Raw genomic sequence first — 24008 nt, 5'->3', positions numbered from 1 at the left:
AACCAGCGTGCCCCGGTCCCTCATTTCGACTGGCTTGAACGGGGGCGTCAGAATGTCTTCGGTGAAGTGAAAATGCCAGCTGCGGACTTTGTTCACTTTGCTGTGGTTTGGCCCACAGTTACAGGCTCACGGATCCGCTGACCGAAAGTGCAAACCGCAGAGACTTCCCAGACAAGGAACGGTTAGAGGAAGGCAAATCGGATTAAGCCACATTTACATCACATGAGTTCCATGTAGCAAAGGCATGGCAAGTATGCTGTCATTCCCTTTCCTCTGTGACATTCAACCTTGCCTTTCATTCCAAAATCTGGCTTCCCAAAAAGATTACTGAGGACTGCAACAGATTTGTAGGGAAAGTTCCAACCCCCAAGAACCCCCAGCACCTGAAACCAGCCAAGTACCCTGCCTATGAGAAGACCAACTTCATTATGATTCAAGAACAAAAAGAAAAGAAAAGAAAAGAACAAAAGCTATGAATTTCAAACGTCCGCCTCTTCAATAACTTAACTCAGGCAATAAGCATCACGTAAAATTGATTCCTAATAAGGAAATGAATAAATACTACTTAATAGCTTTAGTAACTATGTAGATGTGGAGAAATTATGGTCTAGTAAAATGATCGCCTCACCTCTCCCCTGCACATTTCCTGCTGTGGAGAACTTGGGGCCTCGAGTTGCTTGGGCTGCATCTGGCAGAGCTCACGTGACCACCCCCTTCTGCCCTGTGCCACCGTGCGGGTCCCTCACATGCACCGGGACAGTGCCGCCGGTCGCCGGGGCTGTGATCTTCCGCAGGGCTTTCTTCCCAGGCTCCATTTCTTCTCTGCAAAACGGGACTGGATCCCGCATCACAGAATCTCGAGGATTAAAGGAGATCATGCATGTCAGACCCTGAAGGTCGGCATCAAACAAGCAGCTGAATACACCGTCTGCCCTTTCCGGGCTGGACCAACGCGTTCTTTGGAAGGGGGACACGATTTCACACCTGGTTGGGTATTTTTTTATTGTTTCTTCGTGGGTGTTTTCATCATTTGTTTCCTCTGTGCCTCTGCCAAAGGTTGGGGGGGGGGGGTCAACAGGTCTTCATGGCATTGGATCAGCCCTGAGGTTTTTCAAAAGCGTAGAGATTATCGTGTTAAATGATACGCCATTTTTCTCCAAAAGACTCGAGCGCTCTCCTTCCAAATGCTTCATCAGGTCAGTTTTTGTACGCTTTTTAGTAAAAGTTATTAATGACGCAGTACGAAATGGATTAGCTCGCATCATCTCTGCCGATTGAGAATCAGAACATTCTGGTTTCATAACAGCAGGAGTCATCAAGAACACCTCAAGCCCACGGAGACTGGTCCCTAAAGGGTCCCGAAGACGCAAGGGGTGACTTCTCAGCATTGAGACGTGGAACACAACAGATGAATCCCGGAAATCAAGATGTTGAGAAAAAGTAAATCAGGAAGAGTAAAGTGAATGGAGAGGCTGCAACTGCTTAGGTAAACAACGCCTAGAAAATAAACTAAAGCTTGTTGTGGACGTTCCTTCTCCCCAGGGATGGGTGTGTGTACAGTAAAGGTCTCCAGAACGTCAGCCCATGGGCTTAGTAAACATGTTCCGACCAGCTACTTTAAATTCTACGAGGAACGGACTACAGGGATTTAAACTTTTCATTCCTGTTGTAAACGGGCATTCTACTTTCTGTATAATGTCATATGATTTTCCTAGATTTATAGCTGCATCAAAAGACAATAGTTAAAATTTATTAGTAAGATTTCTGGGGTGACATTTAAAATGTTAAGAATGTTAAGAATGTGCAAGTATCGGGCTTGTCCTCTGACGATGGCCTTTCGTCTTGCTAGGCGGACTTTCATCACGCAAATTGGGTATAATTGACTAATAACGAGAGGATACAACGTGCTTTACTGCGGACCTCCACTGATCAGGAGGGACCCAACTCAAGCCAGAGAGGACGAGGCGGCCGTCCTGCGCGGGGCTCTGTGTGCGGCCTGGAGAGGATCTGGACTTGGCCGAGTGAGAGGCGCAGCAGGCGTTGCGTGCGGAGTTCGAGAAAGGGGAAGACATGTAGAAAGCAGTTGTCAGGAAGAATTAGGGAAAATAAATGCTTTCGTTTTGTGCAGGGATTTTACTTAGAAACTACTTATTTGATATTTATGTTTCGTAGTTTCACACTTGGAACTATGAAAAAAGTATTCATATTGAATTTCCTGCCAAATTAAACCATTTTGTTGTCTTGGGTCTGAAACACCAACCCCTTTTCCGAAGGAAATTTCACTATATGGAGATTTGTATAGGGTTTTCTGAAGACGGCAACTAATCAGCTATAAAAATAAAAATTAAAATGCGGCAGATTTTACTACTTCCTGTCACAGCGGTCATCCTCATCTGGCTCAACAGGGCAAGCATTTTGCCACACAGCTCTACGTTTGCCCTCCTTCAGAGTACTTGGCCACAGTATCTTCACTTGGCTTTGGGTCGATCAAACTTTTTTTTTTTAATTTTTTATTTTTTATAAACATATATTTTTATCCCCAGGGGTACAGGTCTGTGAATCGCCAGGTTTACACACTTCACAGCACTCACCAAAGCACATACCCTCCCCAATGTCCATAACCCCACCCCCCTTCTCCCAACCCCCCTCCCCCCAGCAACCCTGAGTTTGTTTTGTGAGATTAAGAGTCACTTATCAAAATTTTTAATCTGCAACGTTGCCTGCTCCCCCCAAAATAACTAGCCCATGTTAGCTAATGATGTCCCACCCACAGCGGGCCCCGCGTGAGTTTCAATATCAAGATGAATGAAACCAAAGAACCTCCCTTCAGGTACATGGGAAGCATTGACTCTCGTTAGCAGCTCTACGAAAAATTGATTCCAAGTCTCCAATCTGCGTGTCTGAGAAGAATGAATAATTTCGGGAAGGGTCTTGACAGAAGGTGGGAAATGGCCACTTTCCTTGTGCTTTCTTCTCCACCTGGAGATCGCAGGAAATGTTATCTGATTTGTCCTTTTGGAAATATCCTGCCTGCACTGGTTCATTTGCTCCTGGTGTCCCAGCATCACTTCCACAAATCCTGTGGCCCCGGGACCCCTTTCTAGCACTCAGGTCTCCGCCGGCTCCATCGGGAAGGCTTGTCATAGCGGTCCTTACAGCGTGGGCAGCTACAGAGCTCATCCCCTTGTCCTATGTCTACGTGAGGCGTGAATTCTAGAGAAACCTCAACCACGAAGAAAACAAAGCCTGTCCTTACTTGGTCAGTGACCGGAACTTAACACCAAACATCTTACTGGAACATCTTCAACAGAGGTGAGCCAGGATGAGATTTTAGCAAACCGGAGAACTAAAAGCCATCTACAGAGGTTACAAAGTCTCTTTTCCTGTCCCTGTTGCCTGAATTTGGCTGCGTCCTGCAGTCGCGCGAGGTGCTGGGAACTACTTGAAACACAGTCAGCGTGCGGGACTTCTCTGTGCGTTTACGCAGGTTCCCTTGGAGGAGGCATGTGGGCCTCTGTTTCTTCCCAGCACTTGTCATACACAATGGACCAAAGTGAACCATGAACATCTCATGGACTCGGGCTGTTCTTTTCTTCCTCCGAAACGATCACCGGATTCTGGGGGAACATCCCAGCCATCCCAGTCCTGCTGCTTCTTCCCTCTTTGATTTGGGGAAAGCCATTTCACTTTTTTGGAGCATTGCCTTTCTCGATTGTAAAATTGAGGAAATGCTGTCATCTCCCAGAGCGCGGTAAGAAGGCGTGAGGTCACACGTGGAAGCCCCTGGCACACAGCGGCTCTCCCTACAGGTGACTCTTGCTTTAGCTGGAACGAAGGAGCAGTTCGTAAAGGAAATGTGTTCTGCTCCCCTACTGGCCAGAGCGCGACTTCCTGGGAAGCGCTCTAAGTGCTTTGCCGCTGCTCTCCTTCCTCAGCCCTGCATCCCCTTAGCTTTCAACACGTCCCTCACCCGTCCAGACTGAGTTGACAGGCCTCCTTTCAAGTCAAGCCAAAGAAATGAGTGCCTAATTTCACAAAACTGTTCCTCTGTGGTCCTGGGTTTGGAACTAGAAACTCTTGTAAATGTTTATCGGGGTAGAACGAACGGACAAATGCAGGGCGTCTGCGGTGGCTGCAGTCACGAGCCCGGGTAGCTCTCCGTGCGGACAAGCAGGAGGTCCGTGCAAAACCCAGAGGAGAGAACAGGGTTTGATCCTACACATCAGGTTACCAGACTACAGGGAGATGCGGGAAATAGTCCAATATTCTCCCTCTTGTCTTGTCACGTGCACAGAAAGACGCCAGAGAAGCTGACTCTGCTGGCTCGGGTGTTTCTGAAACCGCCGAGGTCAGGCCGGAGGTCTGTGGAGGCCGGGGCTGCCGTCCGGAGGTCCGTGGAAGGCGGGAGCAGGCGCTTGCCGTAACCGGCAGCCGATGACCAGCGCCGCGTGGACGTTGTGAGCCCTTCCGTAGACCCACATGTGGGGAGTGAGGACGGGCCAGCGCGATGTGCCTCGGTTCCTCCTGGACTCCCCAACGCTGCTGGACCTCCTGGACAAGACAGGGACAGTCACTAAACACGGCTGCACGCCAGGATTGCTCTAAGCAGTTGTCACGGACGAATTCATTCATTCCTCCTCATACTCTCATAGGACAGCTGCTGGCGCCTCGCTTCCCTGGTGAGTCAACGGGGCTCCGCAGGGCCGAGCTGGGCCCTCACACGCACACTCACCCACAGCGTCACACACGCTGACACACACACTCACACTCCGTGCAGTCAGCAGCTGAGAGGCATGGAAGCCTGCGGAGAGATCCAAGAGGACCAGCCCTGAGCCGAGCAGACCCCGCGGAGGGCCGCTCTCTACCCGGCGGGGACGGGCGTCCAGGAGGCAGACCCACGAGGGAGAAATCCCCGCCGGCCGTCAGTATAAGTCCCAGAAGGCGAGGGGTGCCTGAGCGCGTAGCTTCTTGGGCAGAACATTCCAGAGGTACCTGGAATCCTCAGGTCGACGAGGAGAGCCAGTTCACACAGAAGGAAGACACAGGACAGGTTTCTAAGAGGAGGTGCCTGCCCAAGGCCATTCAGCTGGGCAAGTTCTAGAAGTCGAGCTGCCAATCCACACAGGCACCTATGCAGCCCCCAGAACCGAGCAAACATTCAAATACGAAAATAAACACTCAAGATAAGCATGGAATCTCCTGGAGCCTCGGCATGGCCCCACGGCCCTCACTGAGCGCCTGGTCTCCCGTGACGTCCTTCGGGAAGAGTCACCGGGGCCGGGGCGGGCAGGGAGCGGGGACCTGGTGAAGGCCCAGGGCAGGAACACGGTGAGCGAGGCCAGACGCTCGGCCTGCGGGAAGAGAAAGTGCTCAAACTCCCACCTGAAGGTTTCCAAAGCCATTTTCTAGGTTGAAAAATGACCTGGACATTTTGCCAATCCACAGTTCCGAAAGCATTAATAAGGACGATTACTCGCCTATAACCGTTACTCCTGGTGTGGCCTCGCACTCTGCACTGTGAGCAAAGGAGGCCAGGACTGACAGCGACGTCCGGCAGGCCACCGTGTCCCTCCTGCACGCCCGCTCCTCTGAAACGCTCCCCGTTGGCGACACCTGCACAGTATGCAGAGCGGCTGCAGACCGGGCGGTGTTCCAACCCGCTTCACCTCACCGGCTTCTCGGCCACACCCGCGGCTCAGGAAGTGGGAAATCAGCACCATCACATGTGCTCCCTGAATCCGGCGTCTGCAGCCCACGAGGCACGGATCAAAGTAGAGGAACAGTAAGTGAACATTCGGTCTTGCTGCCTCTGCTCTTCAGGCACTCCCTCGGACTGCTGCAGGCCACACCAGGGTCCCACTTGCAGGCCCACTGTGCTGGGTTTCCTCCCTCTCGCGTGTGCATGTCCATGTGTGCATGTGTGTCCTAGTGCATGAGCGGTCCGTGCACGGCTGTGTGTGTGTGTGTGCATGCGTGTGGGCACGTGTGTATATGTGTAGATGCACGTGTGTCTGTGTTGTGTGTGCGTGTGTGTGTTATGTGTGTAGGTGGGTGTGTGCATGTATGCATGAATGTGCGCGAGTCTGTGTGCATCTCTGTATGTGTTGGTGCGTGTGGTGTGTGCACCTGCTGTGTTGTGTGTTGTGTGTGCACGCATGTGTGTATACATACATGTACCCCAGCATCACTCCTGGGAGGTTGGTGTTCCCCCCCCACAGTGTGACTTGGAGGACTCAGCTGCTATCCTGCTCTGAGCCTGTGATGAGGCCATTTGAGCCCACGCCTGTTTGAAGGCCCAGCCCATGCTCTAGTTCCTCAAGGCAGTTGAGACAGAGGTGCCTCGGAGTGGGGACAGGTGGAGAGTGCAGCCCAACGACCCACAGGCAGGTGCCGTCAGCTTGGGGAAGAGACAACGTCCCCCCCGGATGGGGACTCCTGACAGCCCGGAGAGACAGGCAAGCAGGCTCACCCGCCCCACGGTGAGGTGACACCTCCTAGCGCTTACGAGTCTACATGCACACGCGTGTGGTGACTGATGAATCGTCCGTAGCCTACTCCCATCTACAGATGGAGCTCTTCCAAACCAAGGCTTGGATTCCAAACCAATGCAAACCAAGGCTTGCATTCTTCACTACATCTAACAGCAGAATAACTTCTCTGGGAAACAAGGAGTATGTTTGTATCTGTGTGTGCCCCCAGACACAACACCCAGGTGCGTGGGACAAACCAGGAGAACATCCCTAATGCTTGAAGTTATTATAGAACACCAAAAACATGAATACAAAATGCAGCAGAAAACTGCACACTAACAGACAATTCTCACACATCTATGCAAAATAAAGATCTAGTAAACTTATGAGAAAAAAATGATCCTCACTCATCATCAGGAAGGGAAAAAATGAAAAAACGTGTTTCATTTATCAAGCTGGGGCGTGAGAGCTGTTCGGTTCTCTGCTGTATGTTGCTGTATATTGAAGGGTTCCTACGACGATAATATGATTACGGCTGTCAGCAGAAGACAGTGCTGTCACCGTGGGCAGGTTCAAAGAAGTTGCTCTTCCGGTGGTACAAGGTAGACCCACATGACGTCCCTAAGTCCCCGTCCATGTCCATGTGAGAAAAGGCTGGTGAACCATGTTCCTCTAAGAGGCCTGTGGACACCACGTGCCCCTTGGTGGGCCCGTCCTGACCCACTTCGTAAAACAGCTAGAACTAAAGTCACGATCGCATCTGCCTCTGCGCACAGGTAGTGTCATCTCTGCTCTCCGTGCAGACAACGCCACAGTCTTTCACTGGGCTTCCTCAAGGGCTTTAACGTACCGTTTCCTAAAGCACCTGGGATGGGAACCACCCTTACAAAATCCAGGAAGCGCTCTGGCCTACACGCGATGCGCACCGATTCTTCCTAGCTGGGCTCCACCAGCAGACACCAAAGTCAAGCACAGTTTCCTGCCTTCACCTAGAATTTCCGGGCTTTTTTAAGTTGAATTCAAATGTTGCCACTCTTCACTTAAAAATATTTTGCCACAACTGAGTGGATTCAGCAGCCTTCTTTCAGGAAAACAAAATAAAACAAAACAAAACAAAAAAACGAGAGAGAGATTGAGAGCCACCTCCCTCCTTAAACCATGGACTCAGCCCAAACTCTTCACCCACCCGCCCAGCACCCAATAGCGTAAACATGATGCTACCTTGTTCAGGCAGCGACTTCCGTGTGCTCACATCAAAGCCCTGAGTGTCTCTGCAGAAGTACTCAGCCTTCCAGACCCTTGTGAGCTCACGCACATCCCTGGCCAGTGTGCGGGATGCTTCTGATCCAGCGAAAATGTCAACAGCTAGCGCACGTCCCTGGGTGTGTGACTCAGGAGACGGAGCGTCCACTCACTTCCTGAAACACTCAGCATGCTCAGCGTAAGGCACTTTCCATGTGAAGGCAGGGGCTTCCCGCTTTAGATGCTCCTAATTCAAATCATGGTAAACTCTACCAGATTTAGAGCCCCTGAAGTAGGACCTAATTAATTAATGACCTCAAGGTCACCTCTGCATTCTTCGCAAAATGAAGAAATATTGTTAAATTTTTACTGTACCCAGGTTTGAAACCATTTAGGAAGAAGGAATGAAAAAGACAAAAAAAAAAAAAAAAAAGAGTAGAGGACAAGACTACGGGGAAAAGAAACACAGGAAAAGAAAAAGGGGGAGAGACGGCTGAAGGTGCCCCCAAACTGAGGTCAGCAACCTGCCCCTCTACTGAGCACTTGATCTGGCACCATGTCCACTGAAGACTCACTCTACTGTCCTCACATACACAACAAGATTGTGATAGACACTCAAATATAAACGTGAGGAATGTGTCCTTTCTACTGAATTAGAGATTTCCACAAAAACTTATGGACAGAATTTCTAAGTTATCCAATAACATATCAGTATTTTTTTCTCTAAAATAATCTCTAAATCTTGCCTTAGTATAAGCTTTTAAGGTATCATTATGGTACATGAAGACTTTTAAAGCTTATTTTTTATCAGGGATTATTTTCGTTGTTTTCTTTTTTTTTGTTTTGTTTTTTATTTTCTATTGCTGTATTTCCCTCCAGAAACATACCTACTTATAGTCCTATCATTGTATTTCACCTTTGCCAATATGGATATTAACAGTGTTTCAACTGTGAAGACTTAGGTTATTATATTTAGAGATAATTTTTTTTTTTTAGAAAGCCATTATTGTTCCTCAAGATCTGAATTTTGTGGGATTCATTTAATCCAAATGCACTTCCAGGAGAATTAATGTTATTATTCCCAATCTCATGATGGATAGCTCAGTGAACATAGGATTTGTTAAAATTAAATATGGTCTAGAATGCATTGACTATAAACTCAATCCAAGGAAATCATGTTTTTAAAAGAGTTGAACAGCTTCTTGTATTCCAGATTCATGACTTACATATAAAATTTTCATAAAGCTTATATGAAATATAATACATAATTTTGGCACTGCTGAAAACAAAATCAACAAAATATTTAGTTGCATTTAATCCCGAAAAATCTAAATACTTTAAATTTTCCTCTATTCCAATGCTTTCACTCTCCTAACTTAGTAAGCCAACCACATTGAATGAATCTTATTTGTAATTGATCCAATGTTGTTTATAATTGGATGTGTCTCTTCAACCATGGTTTTCCCAGAACTTGACTGACTTGGGATTCACAATCTTGAATTCTCAACTTCTTCTCCCTGGGGCTATATCTATGCTCACTCAATGACTTGTCCACACAAACCTGATGTAGCTACTTAGAATTCTTAGTTCCAAGAAATTTAAGAAAAATATTCCAAAGATCTTTAAACTTGGGGCACTGGGGTGGCTCAGTCATTAAGAGTCTGACTTCAGCTCAGGTCATGATCCCAGCATCCTGGGATTAAGCCCTGCATTGGGCTCCCTGCTCCTTGGGAAGCCTGCTTCTCCCTCTCCTGCTACCCCTGCTCGTATTCACTCTCTCTCACTGTCTCTCTCTCTCTCTCTGACAAACAAATAAATATTCTTTTTTTTTTAAAAAAGATCCTTGAATTTAATTTGTTTAATAAAAGACTGACCATTTTATATTTGGCTGCACCACCCTCTGCTATTTCTTCAGTGCTGACCATCTTTGTTGATGGAACACTGATGGTTCACCCAACTTCTTCTTTCTTTGTCTCATGTTTCTTGTTCATCTATCCTGTTCCTGACCTACTTTCTCCACCATAACTAAGTTGGCTTTATTTATTTCCTTATTTCATTATTTTAAGATAGGTACTCGCATTCACTTCATTCACCCTCACTGTGACATGGAGCAGCATGAGGAAGGGGAATCCTACCATAACAAGTGGCCAGACATGGGAAGTCTCTTTATCCCCACAGGTCAGTGACTCTCCTCCTCTCCCTAGAAATCCTAGGTGGCTCAGCCTGGGGAATTGTCATCTGCCTCCTCAGGCAGCACCGGAACTCCAGCGACACAAAATAAATTTAGCAGACCAAAACAACACCACAGAGATGAAAATGTAATTGTCATTGGATCCACAGCCTACAGACAGGCCAGAACCTACATGCAAACCCTAAATAAGGTGACTCTCTTCTAATGTAAAATATTTTAAAAGACTCAAAGACTCCTAACATAATAGTGAAAATATCCAAGATACAAAAAAAAAAAAATGCCCATCATACCAAAAATCAGAAAATTACAAATTGAATGAGAAGTTAATCAACTGACACTAACACTAAGATGAATCAGATGTTAGAATTATCTGACAAGAATTTTAAAGTACCCAGCATAAAAATGCTCTGATAAGCAATTACAGCATATCTTGAAACAAATAAAAAAGGATAGGAATGTCAGCAGAGAAACTGAAGTCATACAAAAGAACCAAATGGAAATAATAGAACTTAAAGATACAATAACGGGATTTTTTTTTTAAATAGTGGAGTGTTCAGTAGTAGAATGGAGAAGACAGAGTATAGAATCAGTGAAGAGAAGGACAGATCAATGAAACATATCTAGTCTGAACAACAGAGAGCAGACACAATATGAGTAAGTGAATTGACACCACAAACGGGGCTGATAAAAGACCATTCACATTATGTCCTTTCAGAAGATGGACAGAAGAACTGCAAGGCTACAAGAATATTTGAGGAAATTATGTATGAAAACTTCTCAAATTTGGTAAATGCCCTAAACATACAGATTCAAGAAACTGTATAAAACCCAAATAGGGTAACTGCAAAGAAATTTACACTGAGTTACATCATAATTAAGCCACTGAAACCTAAAGAGAAATGATACCTTACCTAGAGGGGAACATGAATTTAAGTGACAAGAGATTTTCTCAGTGGAAATTATGGAGATTTTCTCAGTAAAAATTTTCTCAGTAGATCTTCTCAGAGATTTTCTCAGTAGAAATTATGGAGGCCAGAAGAAAGTAGCACTATGTTTTTCAAGTGCTAAAAGAATTGTCAACCAGTAAAACTATTCTTTAAGATGGAGAAATAAAAACATTCTTAGATGAAAAGGGAAAAAAAGGAATTCCTCACTAGCAAATCAACTCTGAAAGCACGACTAAAGTTAATCCTTAAAGCATATAGAAAATACAAGAAAAAGAGGAAGAAGGAGGAGGTGGAGGAGGGGAAGAAGGAGAGGAAGAAGAAGAGGAAGAAGAAGAGGAGGAGGAGGAAGAAGAGGAAGAAGAAGAAATAATTTTGGAGCATCAAAAAAGATAAAAGAACAATGAAAAGAGAATAAGTATGAGAACATATCATAGACTATCCTTTTCCTTGTGATTTTTTAAAATAATATGTAATGATTGAAACAAGGATTATAAGATAATCAGACACTCCAGAAAGTTTCTCTTAAATGTGTAATGTGCAGAAGTAAAGAGACCTACATGGAAGTAAAGTGTCCACACTTCACTCAAAGTGGTAAAATGTTGATACCAATAGACTGTGATAAGTCATATAGGTATATTGTAACACTCAGAGTAAACACCAAGAAAACTATACAAAGAGTTACATTCAAAAACACTATAAATAAATCAAGATGGAGTCCTAAGGAACCCACAGGAAAGCAAGAAAATAGGAACAGAGGAACAAAAAAAAAAAAAAAAAGAAAGAAAGAAACAGAAAACAAATAATAAAATGGCAGACCTAACCCTTACTATATCAATAAATACTTTAAGTGTAAATGGTCTAAATACACAAAGCAAAAGGCAGAGATTGACACGGTGGAGAAAAAAAAAAATCAGGACCCAACCATATGCTGCTTTAAAGAAATTTATTCTAAATTCAAACCCATAGATTGATTGAAAGTAAAAGGATGGAAAAATGATATCATGCAAGCATTTTCCCCAAAGAGAAGGAGTAGCAATATTAGTATCAGAAAAAGTACACTTGAGAGCAAAGAAAATCATTAGATAAGAAAGAAAAAAGAAGGACATGACCTAATGATAAAAGGATCCATCTGTCAGGAAGATATGCATCAAACACAGAGACTCAAGAAATATGAAACCAAGCCTGACAGAGCTAAAAGGAGAAATAGACAAACCTACAATTACAGTGAAGGACTTCAGCTCCACGCTCTGTATGAGTGACAGCACTATACTAGACAGAAAGTCAGTGTGGATATAGTTCTGAGCGAAAATTCAACAAACAGAACACACAGAACACTCCATTCGACAGAAGAATATTCATTTTTAGGATTGGATTTTTTTTTCCTAAAGATCCATTGGACAGTTACCAAGGGGGAAAAAAGAGCATATCCTGACATGCTGGACCATAAAACAAAAACCTACATATTGAAATAATGCATAGTACATGCTCTGACACATGGAATCCATTCATGATTTTAAAAACAAAATGGAACATACAAAAGAAACGTCTCAGAAAACTAGGAATACAAGGATAACTCAATTTGATAAAGAACATCTCCAAAAAAATCAGCATCTAACATTATACTTGATGATGGAAAACTGGGTCATACTCCCTTAAAACTGGAGACAAGGCTGAGATGACCATACATCCTACTGGAAATTCTAGCAACTTCAGTAAGGCCAGAAAATAATCAATACAAAGCATATAGAATAGAAAGGGAGAAACAAAACTCTCCCTACTTGCAAATGGCATTATTTCCTTCATTATTTCTATAGATTTCCAAAGAATCCATAAGAAATGTTCAACAAGTTGAGTTCAGTAAGTTTGCAGGAAGAAGATCCACACGGAGAAGTTGACTACATTTGGCTATATTCACAATGAGGGGAAATCAAAATTAGAAACATAAGACCATTAGCAATCAATTAAAAAATGAAATACTTAGTGTGTAAACTTAACAAAACATACACGGGACCCATAAACTGAACAAATTAAAACACAGATGAAAGGATGAAAGAATTTGAGGAAACGTTGAGAGGAAGGAGCCACTGAAGGGCCAGAAACAGAAGAGAAGCAAGGGGGGCCGCTCATGGAAGGAGCTCCAGGAGTGAGGAGAGCCGGTGCAGGGCACACGCAGAGGGGAGGCCTCCCATGCAAGGAGGCCAGAGGCAAATGGGCACGGCTCAAATGTTGGAAGGTGCACACTTCAGGGCGTCCGACCCTCTGTGTTCGCAGTTGTTTATTTAAAGAGCAGCTGTAAGTGAGGCACAGTCTTCCGTGAGTTGACGGGGTTTGAAGGTGCAAGCAGTGTCATGAAGAAGGCCGTTATCCAGCAGGGAAACGTGGTCATCTGGTGTCCCTGAGAGATGAGCTGACAGCCATCCGCCGTCTCCGCAGTGCCAGGCACCCCGTCAGGCGGAGGTCAAGGATCCCGGCACAGCACGGGGGCTGGGGTGAGGGGGCTGAGTGCCTGGCAGAGTCTGCGGGATTGGCCCCACAAGCGTCCTCTGCCTCCTCCGACTCCCTCCTGTGTCTGTGCGTGCTTCTGGGCTCTTGGACACCAGCCCAAATCTCGCCGGCCTCCACTTTGCTGTATTTCTGATTCTACACAACCACTGTTTCCTACAATGTTTCTGTAGTCTACTAACAAAGCTTATTCATTGTCCTAGCAGCAGAAAAGATTCCAAAATTCATCTTCTCCATAATTCAGACCCAAGTCAGCACCACGGCAGGCTTGGGTAATTTGGCCAACTCGCCGGCCACGATTCCTCACGTTGTAATCCATCATCATTATGAGCTGCATTCACAACATTTCTTCCTTTGGCATCAAGTCTGAAATGCAAAGGATTGTTAGGACAGAGAGAGATGAACCAATGAGATACTGAGACCCAGATATGTGCTTTGTTAGAAATGAAAATGGAAATATGATTCCAGGGGAAAAAGGACTTTGTCGCAACATGGTCACACACTCCTTTCAAAACATGAAAAATAAATTCACCCTCAAGAAAAAGAAGAAAAATGGATCTGACAGATTCATTCTCTCATATCTTGAGGTTTCTCCTCTGAGCCTATGCATCAAGGATCAGCAGGAACAAGCAAGGCCACACCGTCAGGAAGACAGCCTGCACACTCGTTGTTACTGAGTGGGTCCTCTCCTCACTGGTCCATGGTTTTTAACCCAAATGTGATTAAGTGGCTTGTCCCAGAAATGAAAAAAGTCAGCTTCCAGCCGAAACGTAAATAGATTACATACCCAGTGAGTTTCACTCTCGCGCCCAACGTTCACTACAAATTTGAATGTCGGTACCTTTGATTGTATTTCTAATCCAGAAGGGACAAAATATCCTTCAGTAGCTCATTAATTACACATTCTTTCTTGTGGTCTTTTGATGTAGGGCAGAACGGTGCACGTTGAGCAGAATGATGGAATGTGGGCAGAGACTCGGCAGATCTTCAGCCACTCCGTGATGTTATGGATGAAGTGCCTGCAGATCAGGAAGGAAGGGGGCTTACATGCCCAAGTTCTCTGGACTGGAGCCCCGTGTGCCACCACTCATTAGTTGTAATGCACAGACATACAAGGCCCTCAGTCTAGCTGGCACTTGCCCTTCTTTGCTTAGTGGGTAACTCTCCCCACAGCTAATCGTAGATGTTGAGAAACCATGCCTGAGACTCAGTAGATACCAACAGGTATGTTTTAAATATCCCCAGAAATCGAGGAAAACAAGAACCCCCTTTGATCTCATTGGAAGTCCCAACCACAAATGATTCTCAGAGACCAGTAGACCCTTGACAATTTCCCTACCGAGAATAATACAGTTTGGCAATTTGTTATAGAATTAACATGACCATTTCTGAACCAAATTGTGGAATACTAAGTCTAACAATGGTCTTTTTTCTGATTTATGAACTGATTTATAATTATTCATCACTTCATTATACCGTTAATGAATCACTTCACTGGAAAATTTGTAAATTACTTGAATTCAGAATTGTCTCAGAAAATCCAAAATAACTACACGGCAAGATCTAAAGATCCAATCACACACAGACCCAAACAACTTGGACTCTTTGATGCTCATTTTGAGTAAATCTCGTCTCCAAAGGCATAGGAAAATTTTTCCATTTCCAAATTTTCTATGTAATGTATAACTCCCCATATAGGTCAGCTTAAAGGAAGATCAAAGATCTAATATGCTTATGGTAAGCCTACCATAACCTGCCACGAACACACCATCTTCCTCTTATGAATGGGTAGAAACAAGCTCATTCAGAATCATGGTAACATTGTTTCATCTGTTCCTGTTAATAGTTAGTAGCCTGTGGATCCATTCCGGGTGTTTATCTTGCAATCTGCCCCAGTGCACAAAGATGGTGTGGCTTTTCTGACAGACCTCTCTGCCACCTTCACACCTACTAAAATCAAGTGTCACGTTCTGCTGTTAATACTGAGCTGGAACACATAAAAACACCTTCACAACGTTAGATAGAGCCCCCAGTCAAGATTCTATCGAGACCATATAAAAAGTCTCAGGATATTTAATGAAATCATGAAATCATGACATTCTTCTTACTTCTAAAGTACCCAAATCAGCCAATTCTTATGGTATTAAACCAGTGGCCCAACAGGGTATATATATAAAAAAATAAACAAATAAAAACCAGTCACTATTGTCTGGAAGTTAGAGAAAGAACATCTCTAACTGGGGAGGAAGTAGAGAGATCCTTGCAAGCGCATCTTCCAGAGGAAATGAAGAGGAAGCATTTAGAAGGATTTGCCCTGCCCCAGCTTTGCTACAGACTTTGTACTAACTAGCCGCCTGAGTCAGACAACCTCACAGGGGTAGGATGTTAGACCCCCACACAAAATGAAATTATTGGGACGTCCCAGCGCCAATATTTTATTTACGTTTTGCTAAGTTTGGAATTCAATGTGCAGCTTGAAGATACTTTTTAAAGCAGATTTTCCAGAAGACAGAGTAATGACTGGCAAAGGAGGGGTTCTCAGTAAATAAACACTACTGAGTGCAGAAGAGTGTGGACCAGATAGGGCCCCTGGCAGCACGCAGCTGCCACGAGCTGCCGTGTCCCCTTCCCTTCTGTATTCAGAGAAGGCATAGAGTGTCTCTTCATATGGGCTAAACTGGCATGACATAAGTGAGCCTTCACGTATGTTTTCAATCTTTATTAGGAACAGATTAGCCTAAAACACCGTGGGGACTTGCCACAGGATTCGTGTTTTTGCTGTCGAGCTCACACATTCTCTCTGTTTCCGATTTTCTCGTCCTTCCTTCCTCTGTCCCCACTCCCCCTTTTCTTAATGTAACTAGAGAAAATGGCACGTTAATTCCAGCTCCACCTCTGCTGGGTCATTCTCAGGTCAGCAGATCAGAGACACCAACAGAAGAAAGAAGACAGCGCGCTCCCACTGCAGGGCAGAATGAGCCGGCCATCCGTCAGGCCCTCGCACGCTGGAACAATGACAGTCATCTGTCAGAAAGCAGGAGGTGGCGTCTCATTAACACGCTGCTCACCTGCCCTGAGCTACACCTCGCTTATAATAATATCGATCATTCACCTCCGAGGGGTTGCTTTTTTCTGCTGGATGAAATAACTACCACTCTATTTCCCCTCTTCTCCCCTTGGAGTTCCCACGGCAGGCTTGCTGGGAGAGGGAAGAAGTGGTCGGCCCTGGGCAGGACCGGGCAGGTCCGACGATGCCATCAGGAGCGCAAAGAAAGCGTCCCCCATGCGCTTCGGCGCAGGGATCAGTCCCTCGCTCCCTGCGGGGGGAGCCGCGCCCTCGCAAGCTGGGGCCGGGAGGTGCAAGCGGGCAGCTGGGGGACTTGGTCCTGCTGCCCGCCATCGCCCCCACTGTCCTCAGGAAGGCTCCTGAAGATCTCACACTGGTTTTCCACTGTTTCCTGTGACTACAGATGTGACCATGAAGTCAGCAAACAGGGTTGGTTTTATGAGCATTGGAACCCACCACAACGCCTCTCTCCTCACTACCTGCGTTTTTCCCGATACCATCTGCCCCTGGTGAACATTTAATTAACTCAGCCTAAGGAAACCCTGAAACTCTGGCCACAGAGAGAGTTCTTCTGGGGAAACTTTTGTTGTAAAGCCCTATTTAGTGATGTTCCCAAAAGGAGACTGTCAGGCTTTTGCTCTGCTGCAGCCTTCGTGGCCTGTGCAGTCCCAGGGTCTGGGTTTCTCTGATGGGCCATAAATAGATTCTTTTACAAAGTTCTAATGGAAAGCCCAGGATTGAAACTTACGCCCCCATCTGGAACTGTTCATAAATTATGAAAATGTGTTTCTCTTCCACCGTAAAGGGATTAAACACACACACACACGCACACACACACACTCGGCCTTTTTCAATTCTTAAAAAAAGGAAAATATAACATACTTTCTTTTTCCAGGGTGGAGAAGTAGACAAAGGCCCCTGCAGCTCAGAGGGGGTCCACGGACGAGAACACGGTGGCCCAGGGCGGCAGTGCCACCTTCATGAGGCCAGGCGAGCCAGGCAGCCGCAGACCATGCCCCGGGCAGGAGGGGACATCAAACAAGTCAATGGCAGACTTGGGAGAGTGGTCCTTGTGGTGTCAGGGACTCGGGCGTGTCACGTACAAGCACAGGGATGACCGGCCTAGGACACAGGGAGGAAAGAAGCATCTGAGCTCTCGAGTCCTGAATGCTCGGGGCCAGGGCACGGATGAGTGTAGGTGTCTCTCCTGGGAACGGCAGCCCAGGGATAAGTCAAAGCGACAATGGGTCTCCTCACCATGTCACAGGGTCCCCTCACCATGCCACAAAGCAACGCCTCCTTCCCGCCTTGTCACTCGGATACAGTTCACCGGTTGTGTCGACTGTGGAGAAAACGTCAGCTGGTGGAGAAAATGTCTCATGCAGAGCAACTTTGCCCTGCTGAGGTGCACTGTCCCCTGCGTGGGGAGCGGCCGCCTTCCTCGGGGTTTGCGGGTCTGCGTGAGGACGCGTTGTTTTAGTGACGTTTTTCTATGAAGAGTACGGGTATATACTGTCTTCTTTTTCTTATGATTGCAATTTGCACAGTAAGAACTGAGTGCCTGTGGGAAAAGAAAGAGTACGGGAGTATCATCCCTTATGTGCAATTACAAAAACCAAAAATGTTTGAACACTGAGAAGACTTTCATAACTACTTCTGCGACAAAATCTGACCTAACCTTCACTGGTGTGAACCTATTCCTAGTGTCTATTTTTTCCCTTTTAGACTGAAGGTTCCTACCTTGGACTCATGCACTTGAGAGCACTGCCCCTTCCCCGAGAAGTTACTGAGAATAAAATATACGTGCACGGTGGCACCTTTCTCAAATCAAAAAGACTGAACACTAAAACACACCTGGCTGGCTGGTTTCCGATCAGATCCTAAGGAGCTTCCCCCACATCCCCCTCAGATTTGAAGGGGTCTGCAAATTTCTGTGCAGACATCCTCCGGCATCCCATCATCCCTTGGAGATGACAAAAGAACGACAAAAAGAACACGGGGTTCGTTATGTTTTTTCTGGGAACCCCCCCATGCTGAAGCCACCCATCCATTACTATTTCCCTTTCTTTTCCAGAGAGCAGGTAACGGTCTTGGTTAGTAATAGTTCTGCCAGGAGCACTGAGTTCGCTCCCAACCACGCAGCCCTTTGATTTGAGGAAAGCCCTGGGGCCCTTCCTTGGGGCTACGTGGAGCTTGTGGGATCCAACAGGCAGTCTCCCCAGAGGAAAGGCAGGAAACCTCACATACCTCCGCTTTGCCAAACCTTCACCCCTCCTTCTCTGATTTGCAAAAGCCATTACCACAGTTTCTCTAAGGGGGGAAAAATAAAATATAGGCCTACCCAGTTCTAATTCCCAAGAACTTAATCTATATCGCGCAGGATTAAAATATTGATTTTCCAGTAGGCTAGTGGAAGACAGCAGGTGGATTTTGACACAGGAGTCCTACGTGTGCCAGAAGCCAAATTTTACTTCTACTGACGGTCGGATTTGCCGTCGCAGCACTTCGCCCCGACACTTGCCCTGTCCCCTTTTGTTCCACGCAAATTGTTTTCAAAACTTCGTATTTTAAATCAACCACTGGATGTCTGCGTAGGATTTTTCCCAATCACTGGGGAATGACCCTTTCTAAAACCCAGTCCAGGCTCATTATGCAGCTTTTTATGTGTTCTTTATTTATTCGGGACAGGGAAAACAAGCACATAATACAACATCTAATTTTTTACATAGATGCCTCTTCCTCTTTCTCTTCCCCCTTCCTCCCTCTCTGCCCCTTCCTCCCTCTCTTCTTCCTCCCTCCTCTCTCCTTCTCCCCCATCCCTCCCTCTCTCTCCCTCTCTCTCTCTCTCCTTAATTGCCCGGCCTTTACAAACCCAGGCCTGCGAAAGAAACACCCGTCTTTTCTCTGTCAGATGTGCCTGGCTGGGAAAGCTATTGGGTTTATAGAAGAGACAAACATTTCAGGCATGCCATTCTGGGGTAATGAAGCATGGCAACAAAATATACCTGTGCAACATTTGATAAAGATGAGCTGACACGCCAGTCCAAATAGGTTCTTTTGTGTGTCTGCACGTGTCTGCCATCATCGCTTCCATCTTAGAGCAGGAAGGTAGCGGCAGCGGCGGCAGCTGGCAGGGACCAGAAGGGAGAGCCGCTCACACAATTAAACGTCGTTTACCTCTGGCCTGATTTCACTCCCACTACCCTTAATTTATTACATGTTTTCTCCCTTTCTATATATAAATATATATATTTTTAAAAGTGGCTCAATTTTTCTTTCTTTCTGTTGCTTCTACTTGCTTTTACAGGGGCTCCAGAGAAGACAATAGGGGAAGTCCCTGGGTGGGTAGCCCTGGGTCCTCAGTTAAAATGCCTCTTAGTGGGGTTTTTATGGCCTTTATTGTTGTTTGATTAATGTAAAGCAAAATTAAACCCTACAGTTACACATGGGTACATCAGCCAGAGAGCAGGCCGACTGTACTTCCTCCTTCGGTTTACAGAAAACATCTTTTGTTGCTTAAGAATGAGAGCGGGAGAGAGGGAGCTGGAGGCCAGCTGAAAAGCAAGACTGGGAGATGCAGAAAACCCCGTGACCCAAATACAAGCCAGAGAATGTTTCTGATCACTCGTCTTATCCGAGTTGGTTTCCTCGTGCTCCTCTGTCCGACTTCTGGGTCCCACCTGCATCGGTTTCCTTTCTTCGGGATGGCCAAGGTGGCCGTCCCCCGGTGTCCCCTGGCGGGGGCCTCGGCTGGGACAGCGCCGTGACCGAGGGAGGGGGTCTGCCTTGCATCCCGCGCTGCCCTCGCTAAACCTGACTTCACAAAGGCCTGTGCAGTAGATTGCCTTTATACTCTTTCTAGGCGAGCACAGCCTATTTATAAAAGCAGAGCAGAGAAGCTGAAAGGGGTATAATAGCCGCTGTGTATTATGAAGCTCTTCTGTTGAAAGAGCCGGACAAAGTGCCTTGGGTTATTTGATTTCCTTCTTCTCCCCTCGATGGCAGTAACCGTTTTGGTGGTGCGCGTGACGACAATGAGCGCTTTGTGGTCTGATGACCTCCCTGAGAGCCAGACACACACAGGTTTTGCTTTTGTTCACTCATCTAATTACCAACCCTCCATTGTATCTCTTCTCGCACATATAAACTCCAGTTAACCTTCCAATTCAAATAGGTTGGGCCTTCCATTTGCTTACATCAGAGTAAGGCTACTCTAAATTGTCATTTCCACGTGAAACAATCTAGGATAAGGGTCATTTCTCCTTCCCCTCAGACCTCGTGCACTAGGAGTCTTTATTCAGTAAAAACCTTGAGGACCGAGGATGAGGGACGAGCACGTGGGATTTTGGTCTGAAGGGGTCCGGGGTCAAGCAATTGCCCTGTTGCTCATTAACTGGGAAAAGTCTTAATATCTTTGCGCTTCTGCTTCCTCTCCTATAAAGTTAGTATAGGAAGATTCTAGACCTAGCACGGGAGGGGCTGGAGAAAATCAAGTGGGTATGAGAGCACTCTGGAAACGGCAAGCGCTACACCCAGGGTCACTTCTTTTTAAAAACATGTTAAAAGTCGTTTATACAGATAAAAGAAAACTTCAAAAATAATCACAGAATAAAGTCATGTTAAATCTCAAAAACTTAGCGATGAAAAAGAAGGAAAAAAATCCAATAAACCCCCAGATTGTAATGCATCTGACCTTACTGAGTCTATGTTCTATAAAATTCCCGGTTATTTAAGGCTGCGTCTTGTCAAAACCATTACATTGACTTCCTTCTTTTAATTTGCAAAGTAATGGTGAAAATATCCCTCGAGACTTATAGCAGCGAGCACTGTCTAATGGAAGTCGTTCAGCAAGTTGGCTATTGTTTTATTGGTTATAGGAAACACACTCCTGACTAGAAGAGATGTATTTCGGAAGAAACTCTATAAATTTATCATAAAATCAGCCATTTCTTAGCCACACAAAAATAGTGACATGAGCAAAACTCCTAAGGTAAATGAAAAGGTTCCTTTATTTCCTTTTGTTTCAGATTTTAAGTCAAGTTGATTGAGCTATCATTTGACCATTATCAGTGTCAGTAAAGGCGTGCACCAGAATGAAGGCGTGAAACATTCCCGTCGCCCTCGAGCTCGTGGGCAGCCCATCCCCCACACCCGGTCTCTAGCAGCCACTGACCAGCTCATGTCTCTGCAGGTCTCTCTTTTCCAAAGCTTCGAATACACAGAATCACAGAGTCTGCCGCCTCTCGAACTTGGCTTCTTCCCCTAGCATAACGCCCTTGCGCGTCCTCCGTGACTGCACACGAGCGGACCGCTCCTCTGCTCGCACGGAGTCCGCACTGGCCTGTCTACACTCGGCTTGCTTCCAGGGTTCCGCAGTTATGAGGAAAACCACGTGCGCGATCGAATAATCCCAGAGCATCCGTTGCTTGAAGGTGTATGCCGTCCTCACAAACTCCACATACACAGACTGTTGTGTGGACGTTTTATATTTTCATTTCTCTTTGATAAATATGTAGGCCTGGGATGGGATCGTGGGTAAGAGGGTGAGTGTACGTCTCATTTTACAAGGCTCTATTAAACTGTTTTCCAGAGTAGTGGCGCCATTTTGCATTCCTAGTGGCGGTGGATGAGAATTCATGACGGATGATGTCGTGGGGCGATTTTCTACCTGTGCGTCTGGTCTGAGGAGGCTCCTTCAGATCTTCTGCTCATGTTTTTTTATTGAGATGTTTTTCTTATTATCCTGAGAAACTTTAATCTAGTCTAGATACCAATATTCTACCAGATAAGTGTGAGAAAGATATTCTCTCCCACTGCGTGGGTCATCTTCTCTCAACAGTGTCTTCTGAAGAGCAAAAGCTTTTAATTTGGGAGATCAATCTGTCGATTTTTTTTTGCTATGTATTTCAGTACTCATGAGTACTGAAATTTTTCTAGCGTGTAACTTAATTAGAAAGACTCATTGACCACTTGTAGGGTCCTCCTCAAACAAACAAAATTGGTCAGGAGGACTCCTCAATACACCATTTTCCCTTCCTTCCCCTTCATGAACATGTGTGAAACTCCAAAGTCCATACAAGGGACACGGTGTGTTCTGGCTCTAATCAGATAACAGGTGGCTCGGGACCCGAGATTAATGAGGCGGATGAGAGAGATCCTTGCCTAGTTATTAAGTCAAGCTTTTGGCTTGGGTGAATGTAATGGTAAAATTACTGTAAAGAATCTCAAAGTATGAGCTTGCTCTGCCTTTTCAGTTTTGGGGGGTTGTTTGTTTGTTTGTTTGTTTACAGCTGAGAGGAGAGGCAGAATCTTAAGCTGCACACACGGCTCAGAGCCCAACACGGGCTCCACCTCACAACCCTGCGGTCACGACCGGAGCCAAAGTCGGGAGTTGGCCAGTCAACCAGCGGAGCTGCCCAGGAGCCCCTCTGCTCTCCCCATTCTTGACTCACTTCTGTTTATGGACTTCAAAAAATGAATCAACTGATTAAAAAGAAAGCCCTATGAATGGCCAATACAGAGTTTAAAGAACCATTAACTCAGGCACACATCAACTCCTAAATATGTACCTAAAAACCATTTCTCTTTACTTGTTGAACCGCTCTTTTTGTGGTGGGGAAGGGAGGACTATAGAGTTCTCCGGACAAGATGTGGGCGTCCTCTCTGAGACACACGCAGGCAGACGACCTCTTGACGGCCCTCTTGGACCTCTTCCATTGCTCGGGTTCCCCTCTCCGACGCTGGAATTCTCTGGAACATGCTGGTGGCTCTCCCATCCCGTCTCCGTTCCTGCAGTCCCCACGCTACAGCTCTCGGCATTTCCGTCTGCTTCTTTCTGCTTCTGTGACACCTGTAAGCAGACCCTCTCCTCTGACTCTTCAGAAAGCAGCTGGAGCCTTGTTTTCATCCATCCGCGCGTCTGCACCTTCCGCACCTCCGCGAGTCCCCGCTCAGCTCAGATTTCCCCCACCGCCGTGACCCCTGTCCTTTGTGGCCCTGTGTTTCCTCCTGGTGGCTGGGTCCTTAGCTCCCTCTGGGCCAGCCTTCCAGGGGCTTGTTCCCAGCAGGGACAGGCCTTCCTCTCATCCTGCAGCCTGACTCGGCCGCGTGCCTCCGCGGCTGCCCTCCCGGGCCCTGAGCATCAGCGCATCTCCGGTCCCTCCTGGCTCGCGCTCACCTGCTCTCCCCAGTGCCGCCGAACGTCACAGCACGTCAAAAAGCCCCCAGAAGCCCCCGGTGTCTCTGTCTGGTGGAAACCCGCCATCTCCCCTTACCCCATCACTGAAAGCCACAGCTCCGATCTGCTCCGCTAGACTCCTGTGGCTCCAGAGAAAAGGCAGCCTGGCTTCCTGTTCCCCTGTGAGGTCAAGACTGTGGTCAAGCAAAGGGGGTTAAAGATGCGCTGGGTCTAGGTGGGGCCGGTTGGGGACAAAGCAGGCAATCCGATGTGGCCCCAGCACATGGACCTGGTCATCGCCCGCTTGGCAAGACTCATCCCAGCTACTGCAGTGGGAGGGGGCGGGGGACAACTGGAAATGTTCGGAATGATTGACCAAAATGGTTTAGCAATCTCTAGACCAAGGGCCATT

At 46.4% G+C, this 24008-nt stretch overlaps 1 long non-coding RNA gene across 1 annotated transcript; it reads right to left on the bottom strand.

The window, feature by feature from the left end:
• Positions 1-22981: 22981 nt before the first annotated feature.
• LOC122901890 lies at positions 22982-23739 on the bottom strand. Its single transcript, XR_006383701.1, has 2 exons — positions 23694-23739; positions 22982-23269 (listed from the first exon to the last, which is right to left on the bottom strand). It is a non-coding gene; the product is annotated as an uncharacterized LOC122901890 (long non-coding RNA).
• Positions 23740-24008: the final 269 nt, after the last annotated feature.

Source organism: Neovison vison, chromosome 3 (assembly GCF_020171115.1).
Source record: "Neovison vison isolate M4711 chromosome 3, ASM_NN_V1, whole genome shotgun sequence".
In the NCBI taxonomy this organism is placed as follows: Eukaryota; Metazoa; Chordata; class Mammalia; order Carnivora; family Mustelidae; genus Neogale; species Neogale vison.
The sequence above is the reverse complement of the archived record's forward strand: the minus strand, read 5'-3'. Positions and strand labels throughout refer to the sequence as shown.